The following is a 22,744-nucleotide window of genomic DNA, read 5'->3' on the forward strand; positions in this document are numbered from 1 at the left end:
TGTTAGCCATTAAAAAACAGTTTTATCCTCTTGCTCACATGCAGAAAGCCATTATGGATTGGCGAAATTTCAGACAACTTAAGGGTCAGAGTGTCCAAGACTACACCCAAGAATTCAGGAGAAGAGCTCTCTTTTTAGGGGTAGATTTACAAACCCGAGAAACCTTGCTGAAATACATTGGTGGCTTGCATAGCTACCTTAGACACACGATCTTGATGTTTAACCATACTAGCCTGGACGAGGTTTGTGTCCAAGCTACCGATTTAGAGGCGAGGGGAAAAAAAACATTTGAAGAGGGTAGAAACAAGCCCCTAAAGGGGAAAAGCAAAGAGAAAACCTCCAAGGGAAAGGGAAAAAAGAATGCATCTGTCAAACAAGAGAGTGAGAAAGTGATTTGTAAACATTGTTCTAAACCAGGCCATGAGGAGAAAAACTGTTGGAAATTACATCCTGAAAAAAGACCTCAATTTAGCAAATCCAAAGGGAAACAGAAAACTGTTGCTACTACAACTACACCACAAGATTTAGGGGATGATTCAGGTGATGAAACCAAAATTGCAGCCATGGGTTTGAAAAAATTGAAGGGAAAAGAAATTGAAACTCAAGCCAGCACTAGTACCTCAAACTATCATGTACAAGCTCCTAATGGGGAAGAAAGAATTGAACTGTTTCATGTGAGGGTGATTTCAAAACATGCTAAGATTGAAACACTTTTTGATAGTGGGTCACAAGCAAACCTTATATCAGAGGACTTGGTCAAGCAGCTTAAACTTGAGACCGTTCCACATCCAAAGCCATATCCACTTGGATGGATTTGCAAGGATGCAAATTTACAAGTTTCAAGAAAGTTCACATTGCGCTCTACAAGTACTGCACATTTTACTGACACATTTGAACTTGATGTGGTACCTTTTGATATAGCAGGAATTGTTTTGGGAAGTACTTACTTGTTTGACAGGAAAGCTATCTTTCATCGCCATGAAAACAAATATCATATTTTCAAAGATGGCAAGGAGTTCATTGTTAGAGCTCATTGCAAGAAGACAAATATAGCGATGGTGAATGCAGGACAGGTAAAAAGGTTGGTCAATTCAAGTAAGAATTTTGTTCTTCTTATGATTAAGCCCAAGGTTGATGTGAATCATGAGTCATTTGACAATTGTGATCCAAAACTTAAATCAGGTCTGTATGATGTAGTTGATTCATATCATGAGATGTTTCAGGAGTCAACGAGTTTTCCTCCTAAGAAGGAGATTCATCATGAAATCCATTTGCATCCAGATTGTCCTCTTCCAAACATAGGCATGTACCGCATGTCTATTATGGAGAATGCTGAAATAAAGAAGCAAATCAAGGACTTGTTGGATAAGGGTTTCATAAGGCCAAGTACTTCGCCATGTGGGTCACCGATTGTACTGATTCCAAAGAAAGATGGCACTTGGCGTATGTGTGTTGATTTCAGGGCCTTGAACAAGATAACGGTAAAGAATCGTTACCCACTCCCAAGGATAGATGATTTGCTAGACTAGCTGAAAGATGCTCGATATTTCACTAAGTTAGACTTGCACAGTGGATATCATCAAGTAAGAATTGAAGAAAGTGACATTTGGAAGACAACCTTTAAAACCAAACAAGGACTCTTTGAATGGCTTGTGATGCCGTTTGGTTTGTGCAATGCACCTGCAACTTTCGTGTGTGTAATGGATGATGTCTTCCATCCTTTTCTTGATGATTTCGTTATTGTCTACCTAGATGACATCTTAATTTTCAGCAAGTCTAGAGAAGATCACATCATGCATGTAGGAAAGTACTTGATGTTTTGAAGAAGAATCAGTTATTTCTTAAAATGTCTAAGTGTGAATTTGGAAAAACTTCTTTGGTATATTTGGGACATATAGTAGGAAGAGGCGCTCTGAGGATTGATCCTGCTAAAATAGAGGCTATTGTGAATTGGCCTACTCCCAAATCCATAACAGAGGTAAGAAGTTTTTTGGGTGCAGCTCAATATTGGAGGAAGTTCATCTCTAACTTCTCTTCTATAGCAGCTCCTATGCATGCAATGACAAGTGTGAAGCATACTTTCCAATGGGGAGGCAAGCAGCAAAAAGCTTTTGAATCTTTGAAAGAGAAGATTAGTTCAGCTCCGGTCCTTGCATTACCAGATTTGAGACAACCATTTGAGATACAAACCGATGCTAGTGATTATGCTATGGGTGCAATTCTTCTACAGCATGGTAAGCCTATTTCTTTTCATTCTGGAACTTTTAATGGTGCTGTTGTAAATTATCCTACGTATGATAAGGAGTTGTATGCATTGGTACAAAGCATCAAAAAGTGGAAACACTATTTGATGGGCAAAGAAACTGTTATACATATCGACCATCAGCCCTTACAATACTTGCAATCACAAATCAAGTTACAACAGTCACGACACTTCAGATGGATGGGCTTCTTGCAACAGTTCCATTTGGTAGTAAGGTACAAGAAAGGTACTTTGAATAAAGTTGCTGATATGCTTTCAAGGCCTATTATTGGTGCTGTTACTTTACTTAAGAATGATTCCATTGTACATGATAGTTACATAGAACAATATGCATCTGATGATGACTTTAAAGATGTGTATGCTAACTTGAGTAAAGGGAATCATGTAGAGGAAAATGACTATCACATGCATAATAATTTGCTGTTTCATTTGGGCAAGTTGTGTATACCACAGGGGGAGAGAATAAATGTCATAAGAGAAGCTCATTCTTCTCTTATTGCTGGCCATTTTGGTGTAAGCAAAACAGTTGCACATCTATAGAGGTATTGCTATTGGCCTCGCATGGTAGATTCTGTTTCAAGGTTCATAAGAAGTTGTTCATTATGTGCTACAAGCAAGCCTAGTAATACGAAGCTTGGCTTGTATACTCCTTTTCCAGTACCTTCTATACCATGGGAGAGCATCTCTATGGATTTTGTAGGAGGTTTGCCAAAATCTAAAAAGCAGCATGATTATTTATATGTAGTAGTGGATCGTTTCAGCAAAATGTGTATACTTATGCTTTGTAAGAAAACTATAACTGCTAAACAAACTGCTGAATTATTTTTTCATCATGTATGGATTCACTTTGGTTTTCCTACTTCCATTATTAGTGACAGGGATTCTAGATTTGTGGGGAATTTTTGGTCCAATCTATGGGAGATGATGGACACAAAGTTGAAGAAAAGTACTGCTTTCCATCCGCAAATAGATGGACAAACAGAAGTTGTGAACATAACCATTGTGCACCTCTTGAGAGGTTATTGCAGCAATCATCCCAAGATTTGGGATGAACATTTGCACTACATACAACATGCTTACAATCGTGCCAAGCACTCTTCCACAAACACCTCACCGTTTGAAGCCTGTTTTGGTTACTTGCAAAAATCACCTCTTGATTTCATTCTTGAGAAAGATGTCACCATTGAGGGACATAGTGATATTGACAAAGCTCATTTATTCATTGAAAGAATTCAGCAAATATAGCAGCAAATTCAAGAACAGCTTGAGAAGAGTCAAGGTAAGTACAAGGAAAGACATGACAAACATAGAGTTGATCACAAGTTTCAAGAAGGGGATGAGGTATGGTTGTACATTAGTAAGGAAAGGATGCAAGGAGAAGGTAAAAAGCTGAAGCCTATTTGTTATGGTCCATTCAAAATCCTCAAGAACGTTGGAAATAATTCTTTTCAATTAGATTTGCCTTCCTACATGCAAATGTATTCTGTTGTCAATATGGAGAACTTACGTTCGTATGAACCTCCTTTGATTGTTGATCATGAAAGTGTTGTTCAACTGCCATCTATAGAAGATTTCTCGCCAGAATTCTTAGATGAACTGAAAGAAGACACAATCCTTGACAGAAGGACACGCACTTCAAGGAGGGGCAATGTAGATGATGTTCGGGTTCGTTTCAAAGGCAACAAACCGAACAAGGCAAAGTGGATGGAGGTGGACAGAGTGAGGGAGCTATACCCTCACCTCTTTAACAGGTAGTTGAAGGGTTTTGGGGTCCAAAAGCTTCCAAATGGGGAGGCATGATCAGGTGCTCATGTCTCAAGTGTCGTAAAATGCTCAAAAATAAAAGTGCTCAAAACTGGTTCAAACTTGAACAACTGGATAGAGCTCGTCTTCCTGATTCCAGCACTATGAACGGTTCGAAAAACAGTCTCCGTATAAGGAAGTTATGCCAAAGAGAAGAATTGCCCAATAACATTGAAATTTTGAATTTTTTTCAAAAAAATTTAAAAAAGAATATTCCACAGAATATTCATTGGAATATTCCATTTTGGGCAGCAAATGGCAAGTTACCACGTGACAGGCCCAGAGAGCGCCACGTGGCCAAGGTGACATCAGCAAGTATGTTGGGCGCATCTTTAAAATTTTTATGAGTTTTGAGTATTGAACAGGAAACGTACAGTCCACAAGTGACACACCTTACCGTTGGGCCACAATGGCAGAACTTGAATGCAATGTGGACCAAACATTATTTAAATGTTAAAATGGTTTTAGGCGGGAAATGAAGGGGGCCAGCCCCTAAGCACCAGCCCCCCCATACCACGTGACCAACGCCAAAACCTTGGGCATAAACTCTAACCTCCAGCACATAACGTTTAATGTTATGTAACGTGTTCATGTTAATGTTTAGCTCGGGAGTTAACGTTCAGTTCAACGGTCAGTCAAAACAATTTTGCACGGAATCCCATGCAAACAGCCAACCAGAAATTTTTGGTCACATGCCCATTAATCATAAGCAGTTAGACTGGCGAGAATATTGGTGGAGTGCCAAATTCGGGCGGTCCCGCCATAATTGGCGGGCCTATCTGGACTCTAATTACAGTTAGTTGGAGTGATTATAGGCCCAATTGGGGGAAAACTTTAATGAGCCATAACTTTGGCTAGGGAAGTCCTTTTTGGACAATTTTTTTTTGATTTTGACTATTCAAATGATTTTGAAGCCATTGGCATAGGTTAGAGAGCAATCAGAGGTCGTTTGTAGGTGTTTTTTCTCCATGGAAGTTCTAGGAGCCACTAGGGCCCACTATTGTGGGAGCTGTATAGGGTTGCAGGTACCCATTGGAGGAGAACTAGTAGTCATTCCTGACTGATCTGAGTGTTCTGAATCCCGTTTTATAGTCTATTTCACCTGTTGAGGCTTTTATTCAGATGTATATTCATTTTGAGCTTTTAATCAAAATGAGGACATGCCGAGTTGGGAGCCTTGGACCCAGCAGATGTAGCCCAGGAGGGGTGAACTGCTTTATCAACTTTTTTTGCATTCATGGTTGAGTTAGTTTACAGAACAAATTCGTTTTAGTGTGTTAAACAATAAAATGAACTAATTCTTCTATACATAAATGGGTCACGAATAGCTCAAAATTTCATTTGTTTTTAACTGCAAGACATGTACATCTTTTAAACATGTATGTTACTGAATTGAATACCTTGCAAAGCATTTACAAGTAGTTTCAAATTCATATCACTTAAGGCAGACTTTTGATAGTCTTGACCTTGATGTTGAGTCCATGGTGGAAAAGGCATTCACACTCAAAGATCTCACTACAGCATGATCCACTCTCTTCCTTAATAACAGAATAATGGACTTCGAGAAACAAGTCCACGACCTGGAAGTTTTAAACCATGTCGTGAAAGAGCAGTGTTAGCAGAAAGAAAGTGTGGTGGAATTACTCGAAGAAGTAAAAAAGATGAAGTAGCAGGTAAAGGTCTAGAAATACTGGGCTTCCAGATGCTATAGACGCCTGAAGAAGGTAACTAAGCAATTGCGAAAAGCCGGAGACAAGAAGCCTAAGATAGTAAAGACAGGAATAAAAATTGAAATGCAAAAATGATGATCCACCACTCATTTTTTTGAAGTTTTTTTGCAAAGGTAAAACGTTGTGTGAGGAGACACAACAACATAGGGATGGGAGGATGTTGGTATCCTAAATTGCCCTATTTTTTACCCCATTTCCATCAATATCAACCTGTTTTACCTTAATATAAGATTGTTCTTTCCTGCACTAGTACAAGATGGTTACCCTTTTACTGCACATGCTCATAGTTTATATTAAGATTTGTTACACCACTTTATTAATCTTTTTATATATATTTCACATTATTTACATACTTCTTCCACCTCATATTGATTTCCTAGAAGTAATCATGGAATGTAGTGTTAATAATGTATTAGTTGACTAGTGCAGGAAGATTCCTGCACCGTCACTGTCCGTGATTTCCAAGAACTATCTTCCATGAGGACAGATCTCAATCTTTGACTCCGAGTCTAACCACTGATGAACTGAAGCAGGTGGCGCGCTTCCACGGTCTTTTCTCCAAAGATAGATTACAACCTGGTGAAGCTCGTGTGTGTTATAAACGTTGGCCAAGTTTTTAATTCGGTTTTCTAAGTTTGTTCCGCCGGGAGGCCTAAACAAGAATTATATGTAATTAGTGTAGATGGCCTAGAGCTGTAGGATATATATGATGTAGATTGTAGATAGGAAACTAGCGAACCATTAGTTATTATTTTGGTTTATGTAATCTGGTTATCGCCTCGCTCTAGAGCTGGACTACTCTGTAATGGAATTTGTTGAAACAAGTAAATACAATAGAATCGCTATAGTTTTCACACGCAATGTTTAATTTTGTCTTTGATGTATTATTTGAAGTGCTGATCACTTTCAATCTTTAGAAGGGGAACGAGCTGGTTGGCCAGGGCCCGACCAACCTTGCTCACGAAGCCCTCTCACTTTCTTGATTTGGAAATATGGTGTGGTTATTTCTTTGCAGCTGTGTGATGTAATAGTTTAATCGCTAATCTTTAAGTTCTAGATTAAATTATCTTCTGTAGCCTCTGTGTGGAACGAATCCATGGTGTACAGGGTAGTTGTGTTTACTTTTGTTTATAAGATATCTTTCATGCATTTACTTTACTCTTGTTTTCTGTCTTGATTCATTTTCGAGGCAGATCGTGCAAGGGAATCTTTCTTGCACCAGTGCATGTTGTTGCTTGCACCTTGGCATAGTCATTCGTTGCAGCAAACAGTGGGTCACTTACCTACATCTTATTTCCCATTATTGTGCAAGTGAATGGATTGATTATTCAAGTAACTGTTTTTGGTATTAAAAGTTCATATCTTAAAGATCTGGAAGCAGTTATATTAAACCACCATATTATACTTGCAAAGAATGTCATTATTGTGGGTGAAGTACCAAAACTGGTTGACACATGCAAAGTCCTTAGGCTATTGATTGATTCTTTTGTAACTGTTTTTATCTCATGAAGTTTATTTCTCTTACGAAGTTTAATGATTTGAAGCATTTTCTTTTTCGCAACTAGTTCAATTTAGAATTTCATTTACAGTTGCAATTCCTTTTCAGCACATCTTTCAGCTTTCGAAAGTAATTCGAAAACCAAGTAGAGGGGACTCTGCTTTAGTGCAAGAGCAAGTACCTTGACATAGGAACATAGTGCTCTAAGCCCTAATTCTTAGCTCACCTTCACTGAGACATAAGTCTTCAGTAAGGAAGATTGAATATACTCTTACACATAAATATTGTACCTGCACTAGTGCAAGCAGATTGCAACCATGAAAGGATAGGTTGTTTGTGTGGGAGAAAGAACAGAAGGAAGGAAAAATTTTGCAAGTGCCCACTTCTCAGACTGCTTACCATCCATGTGAAGATGAACATATCATTTCATTCCAGCATTTAATATTGAATATGTTGTACATAATTTCCTTACTTGATTTACTTGCAAATTGCCTTTTACATTCTAGCACTAGAGATGCCTTGGTGTTAATTTACTTTCCAATTGTTTTCTATCTGATTCTGCAAAGCATTTACTTTAAGAATTAGGATTAGAAATAGGAAAAGTTCATACAATTTTTGGCATTTCCTATGCTTCATCTCTAAGTTTACAAAACCCTCGGGTTGACAATTAGTTGTTGAGGAGTTTTCTTAAGCACAATTAATGCACCCAACAATGTTATCCATATTTTAATTACTATTACAATAAATTAGAATGATTTCCTTAGACTACATATTTTCAATGAGAAAATGATAGTGAGCGTCAATGTGTTTTGATCTTGCATGGTATACAAGATTTTTGGCTACTTCTATGGAGCTTTAATTATAATATTTAATAATTGTTGGAATTTTCTATTCATCTCTCACATCTTCAAGAACTCGCCTCAACCAAACTAGTTAATGACTACCACTACCCAAATATTTTTACTCAAGTTTTGTTGATGAAAAAGAAATAGTTAGTTGTTTCCTGCAACTCTAAGACAATCTTAGATCCACAGAAAAATACATATCCTAATGTTGATCATCTATCATCAGAATTTGTTAGCTATTTAGAATGAGAATAACCTTCCAACTCAACATCAAAATCAATAGTATATGTAACACCAAAATTTCCAATCCCTTTCAGACACGACATGATTCTCATCACTACATTCCAACATATTTCAAGAGGATTTACAATGAATTAACTTATGATGTTGAAGGAATATGATAGGCTTGGCTTGCTCATGGTCAAATATATTAGAATCACCACGAGTTCATGATATAATGTACCATCCATCTATCTCATACTCACTGTAGAGTTTGGCATTTTGTTTTAAATAAAGTGACACTAATTTACATTGATCAATATAAAACCTTTTTAGTAGCTCCCTTGTATATTTTCATTGTATAACTAGTGTCTCACTGACATCCCTTTGTATTTCAAGACATAATAAATAATGAAATTCACTAAGTTTTTCCATTTAAAAAACCTTTGAAAGTTATCCTTTAACATCATCAATCAACTAGAAGAATTATGTGTTACAATAATATCATCAATATACACAGGAATCATAATAATATTTCCCTTTTGATTTTAGTTCATACATAGTTTATGGTCGCTCTTTCATTTTAGAAATATTTTTTTAATAAATAAACAGTAAGCATTAACATACAAATATCATGGTTCCTATTTTAATCAATATAAATATTTCTTTAATTTGCAAACAATATTCTATTGACTCTTCTTTACAAGTCGTTCTGGCTAAAACACATATACATATTCATTTTTCTCCTCATTCAGAAAAGAAAATTTAACATCTATTTCATGTAGTCTCCAATTATATTTTGCAACTAATGCAATCATTAATGTAATTGTGTTTAGCTTAGGTACATGTGAAATACTTTCTTCATAATCAATTCCCTTTTGGTATGAGTAACTTTCTGAAATAACCCTAGATTTACATTTATATACACTTCCATTAGCATTAAATTTGAGTTTCAATAACCATTTGGATGCTATAGGTACTTTATATTTAAGAAATTATGTTATTCCCAACTATAATTTTTCATTACAAAGTCATATTTTTCATTCACTACAGCTCTCCATTCTTTATGCTTATTATCTTGTTTAAAACTTGAATGTTCTATGGTTTTTTTACTTTAAGCATCAATGCATAATATTTATACCTTAGTTTTGGTTGAGATTGGCATGATGAACTCCTTGTTGCTTCATTACTTTCATCGCTTCTCCTTCTTTGAGAATCATATTCTCCTCTTGTTGGTGTGTTATGGTTGTTATTGGTTTCCATGTCGCTATATTCTTCCTGATGTTTATATTCATTATTATCATCTTCTTCCTATTTTACCTTATTATAATCATAAGGAATATTCCATGCATCATGGCTATCCTCCTTGTGTCCATCATCTGTATGATTAGGAAATAAAACATCTCCATATGGAAAAATGTATTTGTCCAAGTCTCAAATAACACATATGTTTTATGATTACTAGAGTAACCAATGAAAATACAATTGATAGATTTTGCATTAGGTTTTCTCCTATCCTCTTTTAAAACATGAGAAAGTGTTTTTTTTTCCAAATATTCTTAAATGGATTACTATTGGTTTATAACGATAACAAACCTCCATCTACCATAATTTTCTTCTATCTTTTAGAATTTTACAATCCCATCTTCAACTATAATGGATGATCCAAGTGTACCATTTTCATCTCATCCTACATTTATATAACCTATCTCACTATAACTACTTCAAGTACTCTAATGCATTAGAAAAATTCTCTACATTTAATCTTCACATTTAGTTTTCCTTTATACTTAAAATTGGCTCAAGGCTTTTATTCCAGTGTAAGAAACTATAGTGAATTTTGTGCGTTATCCTTAATTACACAAGGTTGATTTTATGGGGTTGTTATATGCCATTGACACATTATTATCCCATGTAAGTTTCTTGGTATTGGATACCATTGTACATATTGCAAAACGTCATTATTTATAGGGTTAATATTTTCAGTCTACTATGACCAAACCTGGGTAGTTTTAACTTCTATTCGCATTACATATTATGTCTTGTTAAGGTTATGTCTTGTTATAAATATACACATTATTAGATTGAGTCACCACAATTAACATGTGTCATATTACTGTTCTACTTCATTATAAATATTGATTATAATGAATTTGATTTTGTATAGGGGATAAAATATGACAACGTTATGCCTTTGGCTACACTTGGCGCCATGGTTTAGCAAAACATTACTCTCATTCACATTATTTCCCCGTGGCTTAGAGTACCCTCCCTTCATCGACAGTTCATATGAAGCCTTTCAATTCAACGATGTAGGTTTGTAAGGATTTCTCCCAAAACCCTTAACCCTAATTTTGGAAACTGATTGTGTTCTTTCCCTATCGTAACCACAACCACAACGCCACTCTGCAAGAGTTCACTTGGAATATTTTCATGGTAAACCGGGTTATGAGCAATATGATTTCACCGATGTTCTTAAGGAGAGGTATTATCATTTTCAGCTTACTGGTCTCATCATAAGCAATCGTTTTATTTGCAATTTCCTCTAATTCCTTCATTAATTCCTAACTCTTTCCTCTGTTATCAGTTGTAGCTAGTTACCATCGGTTTGTGTGGATTTCTTATATGATGCAGGAGCATCTGGTCAACAGGGTGAAGTCAGAGAGAGGGCGGACAAGGTTTCTGAAAAGGGTTGGAGATGAGGAATAGTTCACTGAACGGACAGCAAGTCTGTCTCGTTCTTAAGTTTCTTTTCTTTCTCTGTTAGCTACATTATTATCTGTTGTTATTTTAGTTTTGTCCATTATGTCCGAAGTATTGTAATAGGTTCTAACTAGAAATGATAGTAGTAGGTTAGAGTCATCAGAAAGTTAACAATAAATTAATGTTGTAAAGAACAGACTAAGTAAACTAGTTAAACACCAAGAAAAGTCATGTCTGTAGTAACTGCTGAACTGAAAATGAGAAACTATCAGCAGTTATCAAAATGCCTGGAAACAATGTATAAAAAGATAAGCAAGCAAACCCAGTGGGGTTCAGCAGCGGAGAAAACAAAAAAGAGTAACAGAAAATAAAGAGATATTTCCTTCATTTTTTACAGTGCACAAGTAAACAAATAATTCTTGTATGCGTCCTCAGTAACACAAGACTGTGTGTAAAGTTCTGTATAAATAATTTACTTTTATTTGCATATCCCAAAAGTTCATTACAGTATTTGATGAGTTACGAACTGGCAGAGTAAGAAAGCGAGCAAGAAGTGGAATCGAGCAGAACCCACTACGGGTTCATACCAAGCAAACACAGTCACCAGGTAAGCACCAAAAACTGGCAATGAACGAGTTTACTTCCCATTTAATTTTTACAACAAACTATCTCAGCATAAAATTACATAGAACAGTTCATGTTAGTGCAACCTAACAGCGTTTCCGCAGACACCAAAACCCTCCTAGTTTACGGCCAAGGGTTTGACAAACCCAGAAACCCCAAACACGACAAAGGAACAGGCATTCTACATAACAAGCAACCATAACCCGTGACAGTGACCAAGACTCAATACAGATAAGTAAACAAGAACAGGACTACCCGGGAGGAGTCGACGAATGCCATTGCCCACGAAACAGGGGACGACCACACCTGCAAAAGGCACCAAGGGCGGAAGGTTAGTTTTCTTTTAAAACCCTTGCATGAGAAGTAAAAAGCCGTAAAGACTGGAAACGAAAACACAGAGAATGAACACGAGGGCGTGACCATACCTGAGAGTGAGCCGTAATAGCAGACAAGAAAAACCTCGAACCAGAGAGTCCTGCTCACAGAGGGGCCGAAAAACGTTAGCATCTGCACAAGTTGGGGTAAAGAAACACCAGCATAGAACTGGAACTTACCTTATTAAATAGCCGAGAGCCGGAGAGGGAAGAACCCGGAGTTCCATCGACCTGGGTAACTGTCGAGCTGAGCGAGCCGAGCACCATTACGCCATAGCAATTAACCACAAAGAATTGTCAAGAAGACCAGACCAGACGGTGCCCACGTAACCAAACAAAGGAGAGTGTTTACAGCCAAGAAAAGCGAAACGAGCATACGATGGAATAGCAATAACTTACCAAGGAAACCAAGCGCCGGACAGACAAACCAACACAGGAACGACAAAGCACAATCGAGCTCTCACCATATCACCACAGAACAGGTGGAACCACATAGGGTTTCATCACAGGCGAACAACCACAAGCAGAGCAAAATAACACAGAAACCACCGAAACCAACCACCGGGAGATAGAAATGACCGCAAGGGCGCAAACAGAGTGACAAAATCAAGGCGGGGTTTGCCAGGATCCCGAGGAGAACAGGTGTCCAACGAAGGGGTGGAGAGAGTACATGCAAAGTTGATTGCATATCAGACAGTAATCAATTCCCAATTAACGCGTATATTGCCCAGTTCATAACGTTAAGTCCACATCAGCTGAAGCAAGGCGGGACCACGTGGGTTGGCCCCATCAAGTGGTATCAGAGCAGTGTTTTGAAGAAATAGAAGAGGATGGAAGTACCAAGACGAGGACGTGGAAGAGGTGCACGTAGAGGAGCAGATGAAGGATTGAGGGAACAGATCCGAGTTCTTACAGCTCGTTTGGAAGCGGTGGAGGCGGGTAGGCGAAGAGACCCGGAACTTGGAGATGACAGTGAGGAGGAAGCAGTAACCGCTACAGACGGGTCAGACGAAGAAGCTCCGGAATTGAGACTGCTGCGATCAGTTCTATTAGCCAGCAGCAAGCCCAAAACAGAGATTTCTAATTACGATGGCAGTCTGTCCGCAGATGTCCTGTTGGACTGGATAAGCGAACTAGATAAATATTTTGAAAATGAGGAAGTCAGTGAGGATAGAAGAGTTAGATTCGCTGCAACTAAGTTAAAGGGACACGCCCTCTTGTGGTGGGACAGTGTCCAAGCGGACAGAAAACGAATGAATAAGTTGCCGATACGAAAATGGTCAAGGATGGTGGCAAAATTGAAGGGCAGATTTCTGCCAAAAGACTACCAGGTTGAATTATATCGGTGAGTACAGAATTTAAGGCAGAAGGGTATGACTGTCAAAGAGTACACGGAAGAGTTTTACCGAGTGAATTTACGTGCTGGTTATACGGATGATACCCCAGAAAAAATAGCAAGGTACGTAAATGGCTTGAGGATGGAAATATTGGATGAAATCAGTATTCTTTCTCCCCGGAATATTGAAGAAGCCTTTCAGAGTGCTGTGAAGGCTGAGGAGAAAATCAACAGAAAACAGAACAACAGGAGAGGGAGAGGGAATGGCAGAGGACGAGGACAGTCCTACGGCAGAGGAAGAACTGCCGCGAACAGCGAGGAAGGCAGCAGTTCCAAAACTTCGGGGACAGCAGAGAAAGGAGAAAGCACCAGAGGAGGTCGGTCATATCAGCGAGGACGAGGAAATGGCCGCGGAAGAGGGACTAATGTCCAGTGCTACAGGTGCCATAAATGGGGGCACAGATCCTTTGAATGTCCAGAAGTTGAACATGCAGGCCAGAGGGGAACACTTGTTGCACAGCCAGAGGAAGCTGAAGCACAACCCCGGGAAGTGGAAGACATGGCGGAAATGGGAGAAGCTTTGATTTTGAATAAAGTGCTGTTAAAACCAGCCAAGGAGGTGGCTGAACCAACACAGCGGAAAGCACTGTTCCGGACAGTTTGTAAATCACATGGAAAGTGCTGCAAATTGATAATAGACAGCGGAAGTACGGACAACTTGGTTGCCACTGAGATGGTGGACAAGCTGGGACTGAAGCGGCTAAAGCACCCCACACCTTACAAGGTGTCGTGGCTACAGAAAGGCCACCAGCTATTAGTTGATGAACAATGCGAGGTAGAATTTCACATTGGCAAGTACCACGACACAGTGGTCTGCGATATTATGCCAATGGACGTGTGCCATATACTGCTTGGAAGACCATGGCAGTATGATCGGAAGGTGACACACGATGGGAAGACAAATTGTTATAAATTTACAAAGGATGGGGTCAAACACACACTTGTACCCATCAAAGAGGAAGACACAGCAGAATCAAGCGGAACAAAGGCACTGTTAATTGGAGGAAAACAGTTTGTAAAACAGGTTGAGGAAAATGAAGTTAATTTTGCAGTTGTGAGGAGGATGAAGCCAGTGTTGCTGAACTTGGAAAAATCAGAACTGCCCAAAGAAATACAGGAGCTGTTGGAAGAATTCCAAGATATTGCGGCTGATGAGTTACCTGATAAATTGCCTCCCAAAAGGAGTATCAGCCATCACATTGATTTTATACCGGGAGCAAGCTTACCAAACAAGGCAGCGTACAGGATGAGTCCGAAGGACAATGAAGAAGTACGCAAACAAGTGCAGGAGTTGCTGGATAAGGGACTGATCAGAGAAAGTCTGAGCCCCTGTGCAGTACCAACAGTACTTGCACCCAAGAAAGGTGGAGAATGGCGAATGTGCACGGATTCGCGGGCTATAAACAAAATTACGATTCGGTACAGGTTTCCCTTGCCTAGAATGGACGACATGATGGACTGTCTTAGTGGGGCAGCTTACTTTACAAAAATAGATCTGAAGAGTGGGTACCATCAGATCAGAATTAGGGAGGGAGACGAATGGAAGACAACCTTCAAGACCAACGAAGGACTGTACGAATGGCTGGTCATGCCGTTTGGGTTGAGTAACGCTCCTAGTACTTTTATGAGATTGATGAATGAGATGTTAAAAGAATTTATTGGAAAATTCGTGATAGTTTATCTGGACGATATTTTAATTTTCAGCAGGACGAAAAGAGAGCACCTTCAGCATATTCGAAGGGTATTCGAGAAGCTGCAGCAGAACAAACTGCTGATAAATTTGAAGAAATGCACTTTCTTGCAGAAGGAGTTGATCTATCTGGGATTTGTAGTTGCAGAGAACGAGTTAAAGATGGACCCAGAAAAGATTGCAGCAATCATGAGTTGGCCGTCACCAAAGAATTTGTTTGAGGTACGTAGTTTTCACGGTCTAGCAAGTTTTTATCGAAAATTCATTAAGAATTTCAGTGAAATCTGCGCACCAATGCTAGAGACCATCAAAAAGGCCAGCCAACCTTTTTGTTGGACCAAGGCGGCAGAAAACAGTTTCCAACTTTTGAAGCGGAAAATAACGGAGAGGCCGATTTTGAGACTGCCCGACTTTAGTAAACCTTTTCAGGTTCGTTGTGATGCAAGCGGGACAGCTATTGGCGCTGTGCTCAGTCAAGAGGACAGACCAGTGGCGTTTTTTAGTGAAAAACTAAATGAGAGTCGGCAGAAGTATTCGTCATATGACAAAGAGTTCTATGCAGTGGTCCAAGCTTTGAAACATTGGAGGCACTACTTACTAGGCAATGAGTTCGTCTTGTTTTCCGATAATTCAGCATTACAATATGTAACGCAGCAGCACAAGTTGAACCATAAGCATGCCAAGTGGGTGGAATACTTGCAGAGTTTTACTTTTGTGTTAAAACACATAAGTGGGCAAGCCAACAAAGTGGCAGATGCTTTAAGCAGAAGAGCCTTGCTCTTACAAGAAAGTGGCATACAGGTGATGGGATTTGAATATCTGAAGGATTTGTACCAGATGGACGCGGACTTCAAGGAAGCTTTTGAAGCTTGCCAAAATCCCGTATTAAGGAATACAAGCCCATGGCTAGATTATAATTTACAGGAAGGATTATTGTTTCGAGGTGGGCAGCTATGTATTCCGGACTGTTCGATGAGGGAAAATCTAGTGAGAGAGAAACATAGTGGCGGACTAGCGGGACATTTTGGCATCGACAAAACTTTGGAGCAGCTCGGGCATTTTTATTATTGGCCAAAAATGAGCCGGGACGTACAGAGGTATGTAACCAGATGTAAAATCTGCCAACTGGCGAAAGGACACAGCCAAAACACTGGACTGTACACACCCCTACCTGTTCCAAGCAGGCCGTGGGATTCGGTCAGCATTGATTTTGTCCTAGGATTGCCTAGAACGCAGCGGGGATATGACTCAGTGATGGTGGTGGTAGACAGGTTCTCGAAAATGGCTCATTTCATTCCTTGCCGGAAAACTAGTGACGCCACATACGTGGCACACCTGTTTTTTACAGAAGTAGTTAGATTACATGGCTTACCTAGAACTATTGTTTCAGACAGGGATGTGAAGTTCACAGGACATTTTTGGCGCACCCTGTGGAAAAAGTTGGGCACGCAATTAAATTTCAGCTCTGCGTATCACCCGCAGACTGATGGACAGACAGAGGTGGTGAACAGGAGCTTGGGAAACTTATTACGAAGTTTGACAGGAGAAAATTCACGATTATGGGATCGAGCTCTTGCCCAGGCAGAATTCGCTTATAACGATTCGCCCAATCGGAGCACCGGATTTAGCCCATTTCAGATTTTGTATGGTATGCATCCTCGGGGGGTACACGAACTACGAGATTTAGGACAGCTAGAACGGAGAAGTGCAGATGGGGAAGATTTTGCTGAAGCAATGAGTGAACTTCATGAGAAAGTCAAATTAAAATTGCAGGACAGCACGCAGAAATACAAACAGCACGCAGACACAAAGCGACGGGAGGTACATTTTGATGTTGGGGACGAAGTCCTTGCGCATCTGCGCCGGGAACGGTTTCCTAAGGGCACATATAACAAGTTGAAATACAAGAAAATCGGTCCATGCAAAATTCTGCGAAAGTTTTCAGCTAACGCGTATGAAATACAGCTGCCACCTGACATAGGCATATCACCTATATTCAACGTGGCAGACCTGTTCCCATATCATGCCCAGGCGGAAGATGATAGTATGGTACAGCCAAAACGGGACACCCAGTTAGAGAGCAGTCTTTGGAAGAAGCAGTTGCCTTCGGTCCGGACCCATGAAATTGAAGGAATCCTCAGCACCCAGGTAGCCAAGAAGATGCGCAGGAAGGAGTATCTGCGTTACCTCGTCAAGTGGAGAGACCGTCCAATGGAGGACAGCTCGTGGCTCGACGCGGCGCAGATTCAGAAGGCTGGTTACTCGGTGGAGGAGCTCATGGAACGGAGCCATGAGTTCTCTTTTACCCCGGAAGCCTGATGCAGGAGCATCTGGTCAACAGGGTGAAGTCAGAGAGAGGGCGGACAAGGTTTCTGAAAAGGACTGGAGATGAGGAATAGTTCACTGAACGGACAACAAGTCTGTCTCGTTCTTAAGTTTCTTTTCTTTCTTTGTTAGCTACATTATTATCTGTTGTTATTTTAGTTTTGTCCATTATGTCTGAAGTATTGTAATAGGTTCTAACTAGAAATGATAGTAGTAGGTTAGAGTCATCAGACAGTTAACAATAAATTACTGTTGTAAAGAACAGACTAAGTAAACTAGTTAAACACCAAGAAAAGTCACGTCTGTAGTAACTGCTGAACTGAAAATGAGCAACTACCAGCAGTTATCAAACTGCCTGGAAACAATGTATAAAAAGATAAGCAAGCAAACCCAGTGGGGTTCAGCAGCGGAGAAAACACAAAAGAGTAACAGAAAATAAAGAGATATTTCCTTCATTTTTTACAGTGCACAAGTAAACAAATAATTCTTGTATGCGTCCTCAGTAACACAAGACTGTGTGTAAAGTTCTGTATAAATAATTTACTTTTATTTGCATATACCAAAAGTTCATTACAGTATTCGATGAGTTACGAACTGGCAGAGTAAGAAAGCGAGCAAGAAGTGGAATCGACCAGCACCCACTACGGGTTCATACCAAGCAAACACAGTCACCAGGTAAGCACCAAAAACTGGCAGTGAACGAGTTTACTTCCCATTTAATTTTTACAACAAACTATCTCAGCATAAAATTACATAGAACAGTTCATCTCAGTGCAACCTAACAGCGTTGCCGCAGACACCAAAACCCTCCTAGTTTACGGCCAAGGGTTTGACAAACCCAGAAACCCCAAACACGACAAAGGAACAGGCATTCTACATAACAAGCAACCATAACCCGTGACAGTGACCAAGACTCAATACAGATAAGTAAACAAGAACATGACTACCCGGGAGGAGTCGACGAATGCCATTGCCCACGAAACAGGGGACGGCCACACCTGCAAAAGGCACCAAGGGCGGAAGGTTAGTTTTCTTTTAAAACCCTTGCATGAGAAGTAAAAAGCCATAAAGACTGGAAATGAAAACACAGAGAATGAACACGAGGGCGTGACCATACCTGAGAGTGAGCCGTAATAGCAGACAAGAAAAACCTCGAACCAGAGAGTCCTGCTCACAGAGGGGCCGAAAAACGTTAGCATCTGCACAAGTTGGGGTAAAGAAACACCAGCATAGAACTGGAACTTACCTTATTAAATAGCCGAGAGCCGGAGAGGGAAGAACCCGGAGTTCCATCGACCTGGGTAACTGTCGAGCTGAGCGAGCCGAGCACCATTACGCCATAGCAATTAACCACAAAGAATTGTCAAGAAGACCAGACCAGACGGTGCCCACGTAACCAAACAAAGGAGAGTGTTTACAGCCAGGAAAAGCGAAACGAGCATACGATGGAATAGCAATAACTTACCAAGGAAACCAAGCGCCGGACAGACAAACCAACACAGGAACGACAGAGCACAGTCGAGCTCTCACCATATCACCACAGAACAGGCGGAACCACATAGGGTTTCATCACAGGCGAACAACCACAAGCAGAGCAAAATAACACAGAAACCACCGAAACCAACCACCGGGAGATAGAAATGACCGCAAGGGCGCGAACAGAGTGACAAAATCAAGGCGGGGTTTGCCAGGATCCCGAGGAGAACAGGTGTCCAACGAAGGGGTGGAGAGAGTACATGCAAAGTTGATTGCATATCAGACAGTAATCAATTCCCAATTAACGCGTATATTGCCCAGTTCATAACGTTAATTCCACATCAGCTGAAGCAAGGCGGGACCACGTGGGTTGGCCCCATCATTATACGTTATCCTTCACTTGAACCCAAAGATTTTTACTCCATTCAGGTCACTGACCAGACCAACTCCCTTTGTCTGGCTGAAATGCTTCCTTAGAAGATTCTACTATGAAATATCTGGTTATGTAAACCCCTCATAGATATTACCAATGTGAGGTTCGATCACTATTAGTGATTGGAAAAAATCACCACGTAGTTAATTTGTTTGCACTAGTTCCTATAAAAATATTTCGATTGAACTTCATTTATATTTTGATTAAAAATTCTCACTCTCTGGACGAATATCTGAGTGTGTTATTTCATTCTCTTATTTTTTTCGTAAGACGATAGCCCCCATACTTAATTAAGTTCTGATTCGAGGTTATAAAGGGATTTTCACTCGAGTTCTGAAATCGTGAGGTTTTATTTTTTTGTTTTCATATCCATTTTGACAACCCCCTATTCAAATTGTAGCCCTTGTATATATGTGTATCTACCCCCACTTGTCAGATTCATATTTTTTTCGCACGCTTCGATTTATTAATTAGCACGAGCTTCGTTGTCGCAACTTATTCTGGTAAATGCAAGTCCTCTTCCTTTTCGGGTATGACTTCACCGGAGGGCTCACTTATAAATTTGTACATATATTGATATCCTTTTCAATTTCCAATTTTACACTCTCAAGAATAAAATCCCATTATGCCTTTCTTGGAAATGGCAGATTTGGAGTGGATCTGGTCACCTACTCCAAGGGTCTCTACTAAACTAGGGGTTGCTTTCCATTTTCCATTGGTCTCCCGGTGCGCTCTTCATAAATTCATCTCCTCTGCTTGTAATGTACCACTATACTCGGTTGTAAAATTTTGACCAGCATGGGGTTTTACTTTCCTATACGGATTCACATGAACCTTTTAGATTCCAACACTATTATGTTGATCATAAAGGGTTTGTCATATTTCGTATAAAATCGTTGTGCCGGTTATGTTCTTAAATCTTATTTTCTTGTAATTATTAGTCCATCCCCATGTGAATGTAGACATTTTGTAGTGTACTGGACTTTATAATATCGCACATATTTCTCTTTTAAGTGTTTCTCTTTTTTTATTTATTAATAATATGTACTATCGCTAAATATATACGGCTGAAATGTAATTTATTATATTTCTTCCTTTCATAATAGTATTGCTTTATCTCTGAATCATTCTAATACCATGATCGATAATGGTTCGTTCAATCAACCTTGCCTAGATAATACTTAGAGGGTTGTGTATTTTCTTTCTGCTTTTCCTGATTTATTGGTGTTATTTTATTTATTTATTTATTTATTTAAGGGATGAAACCTTTAATCCTTAATCTGAAATTATTGACACATTACTATTGGCCACAAAGGATTCTGGAAAATAGTTTGAGTTGATGAAAAGCCTTACTTTTGTAACCTTCAACTAATCCAGAATATATATATATATATATATATATATATTCTTAGTTATTTTAATAAAATAATTTAATAATTTATAGTAAAAAATTGTCCAAATTTCCTTATTTAAAGAGATAACGTACTCTCTTAAATAGAAGATTTTTGTATCCTAGTACAATACTTCATTGTAGTTATAGAATATTTATTTCATATCGTGTACAGTTACCCATGATTCTTAACTTAATTTACTTATGCAAAAACTCATATTCATAACCCATACGTTATTGAGTCACTTTATTCTCTTAATTCTAAGTTTCATGATAGCTAAAAGAAAACAAATCATTTTTTATCTATTTATATATATGTAAATATATTGGTTGTTTTTCTTCAACAATTGCAGAACTTAATCCATAATTATCCAACAGGAAAATTTAACCCTGCATTATATGTTTCAACATCATGTCTCATTAGAGTACATAGTGTATTTGTATAATTCAATTCCAATCATGCATACTTTACTTGGGATACTATATTTGTTTGCATTTATCATTAGCATTTGATATCTATATATATATATAAAACTTTAGTTTCCTTTTTCTTTTCCTTTTTTTAATAGAAATAGTCCCAAATATATACATGCATAACTAGAAGCTTATGTAAAATAAAGATTCTCATATTAATAAAAAAAATATTAAATCTAAGTTCATTACCTATGCATGAAACAAGAACAAAATTCCATATAACCTAAAGGAATACTTGGGAAGTATTAAGGAATAGAGCATTTTCCACCCAACTCTGAACTCACTTTAGCATTCTCCCAAGCCAAAATCTTCTTCCCTTTAGGAATTCGACCGCTTCATTCTTAGGTGGATTCATTTTTACAAATTCTTTTTCCCCGAAATATTTTAGCAACGTCCTCCTTTTGGGCTTGTCAACCTTTTTGCTAGGCCTATCTATTTTTTCTTCTTCGAAAAATATACTTTAATTTTTATTTAAAGTGCTTTTCTCTCCTGCAGTGCTTTATTCTACCCCACTTAGTATTTCTCTCCAACTAAGTGATTAACACAATTTATCTCTCATGTTATTTCAATTTAATTTCTTTTATTTTTCTCCTAAGGATTTTTAGGGAGGCTTTTAGGGAAGGCCCATCATGTGGTCTTTACCACCACAACTTTTTCTAAGTTTGCAAGAAGTCATCTAAACTCTAGTGCTATTTACGAAATATTCCCAAGCAATTTATTTATTATCTTAAATAGTAATAAAATAATTACATCATCACATAAGTCTCATCATGGCTTTGATTGCCAACAAATACAATAATAGCTCAATGTCCAAAAATAGTAATTAAAAAGAAATGCTATAGAGGTATTACAATAGTCATAAAATTATTTAAAAGGAGTATTGTGATCCAAACTTTTAGTCAGAATACTATTTTTTCTAATAAAAAATAGTACTAACAACTCCAACCCGAAATGTATTAGTAAGGTTTTTACCTCTTAAGATGCTTTTTGTACATTCTAATAGGGTTTTGTTCTTCCTTTTAGCTACTCCATTATGATGTGAAGTATGTGGTACTAGGTATTGTTATATAATTACATAGGATTTGCATTGTTTGATGAATGGATCTAAAGTGTATTCTTCCCCTTAACCTAATCAAAGGATCTTGGTGTATTTTGCTTCTCAACCATATTTTTTAACTCTTTATAGTATTTAAATAGAACACTTTTCTTTCTAATGAAATAAATCCATGCACATTCTGTAAAATCATAAAAAAATATCAAGAAATAATATCCTCCACCTAATGATCTTGTCTACATAAAACCACACATATATGTGTGAAAAAGTTAAAGGATAGTCCCCTTTACTCTATTTGCATGACTAGGGAACTCTTACCTACACATCTTGCCTAATGCACACGTTTTACATGAAGAATATTAATTTTAAAACATTGAAACTCTTTCTACCATACATTATTTTTGAAATAGCAAAAAATCCTGATAACTAGGGTGGCCATACCTTTGG

This window comes from Pinus tabuliformis, chromosome 5_2 (assembly GCF_031772625.1).
Source record: "Pinus tabuliformis cultivar Carrire ecotype Pingquan chromosome 5_2, CPIR1, whole genome shotgun sequence".
Classification (NCBI taxonomy): Eukaryota; Viridiplantae; Streptophyta; class Pinopsida; order Pinales; family Pinaceae; genus Pinus; species Pinus tabuliformis.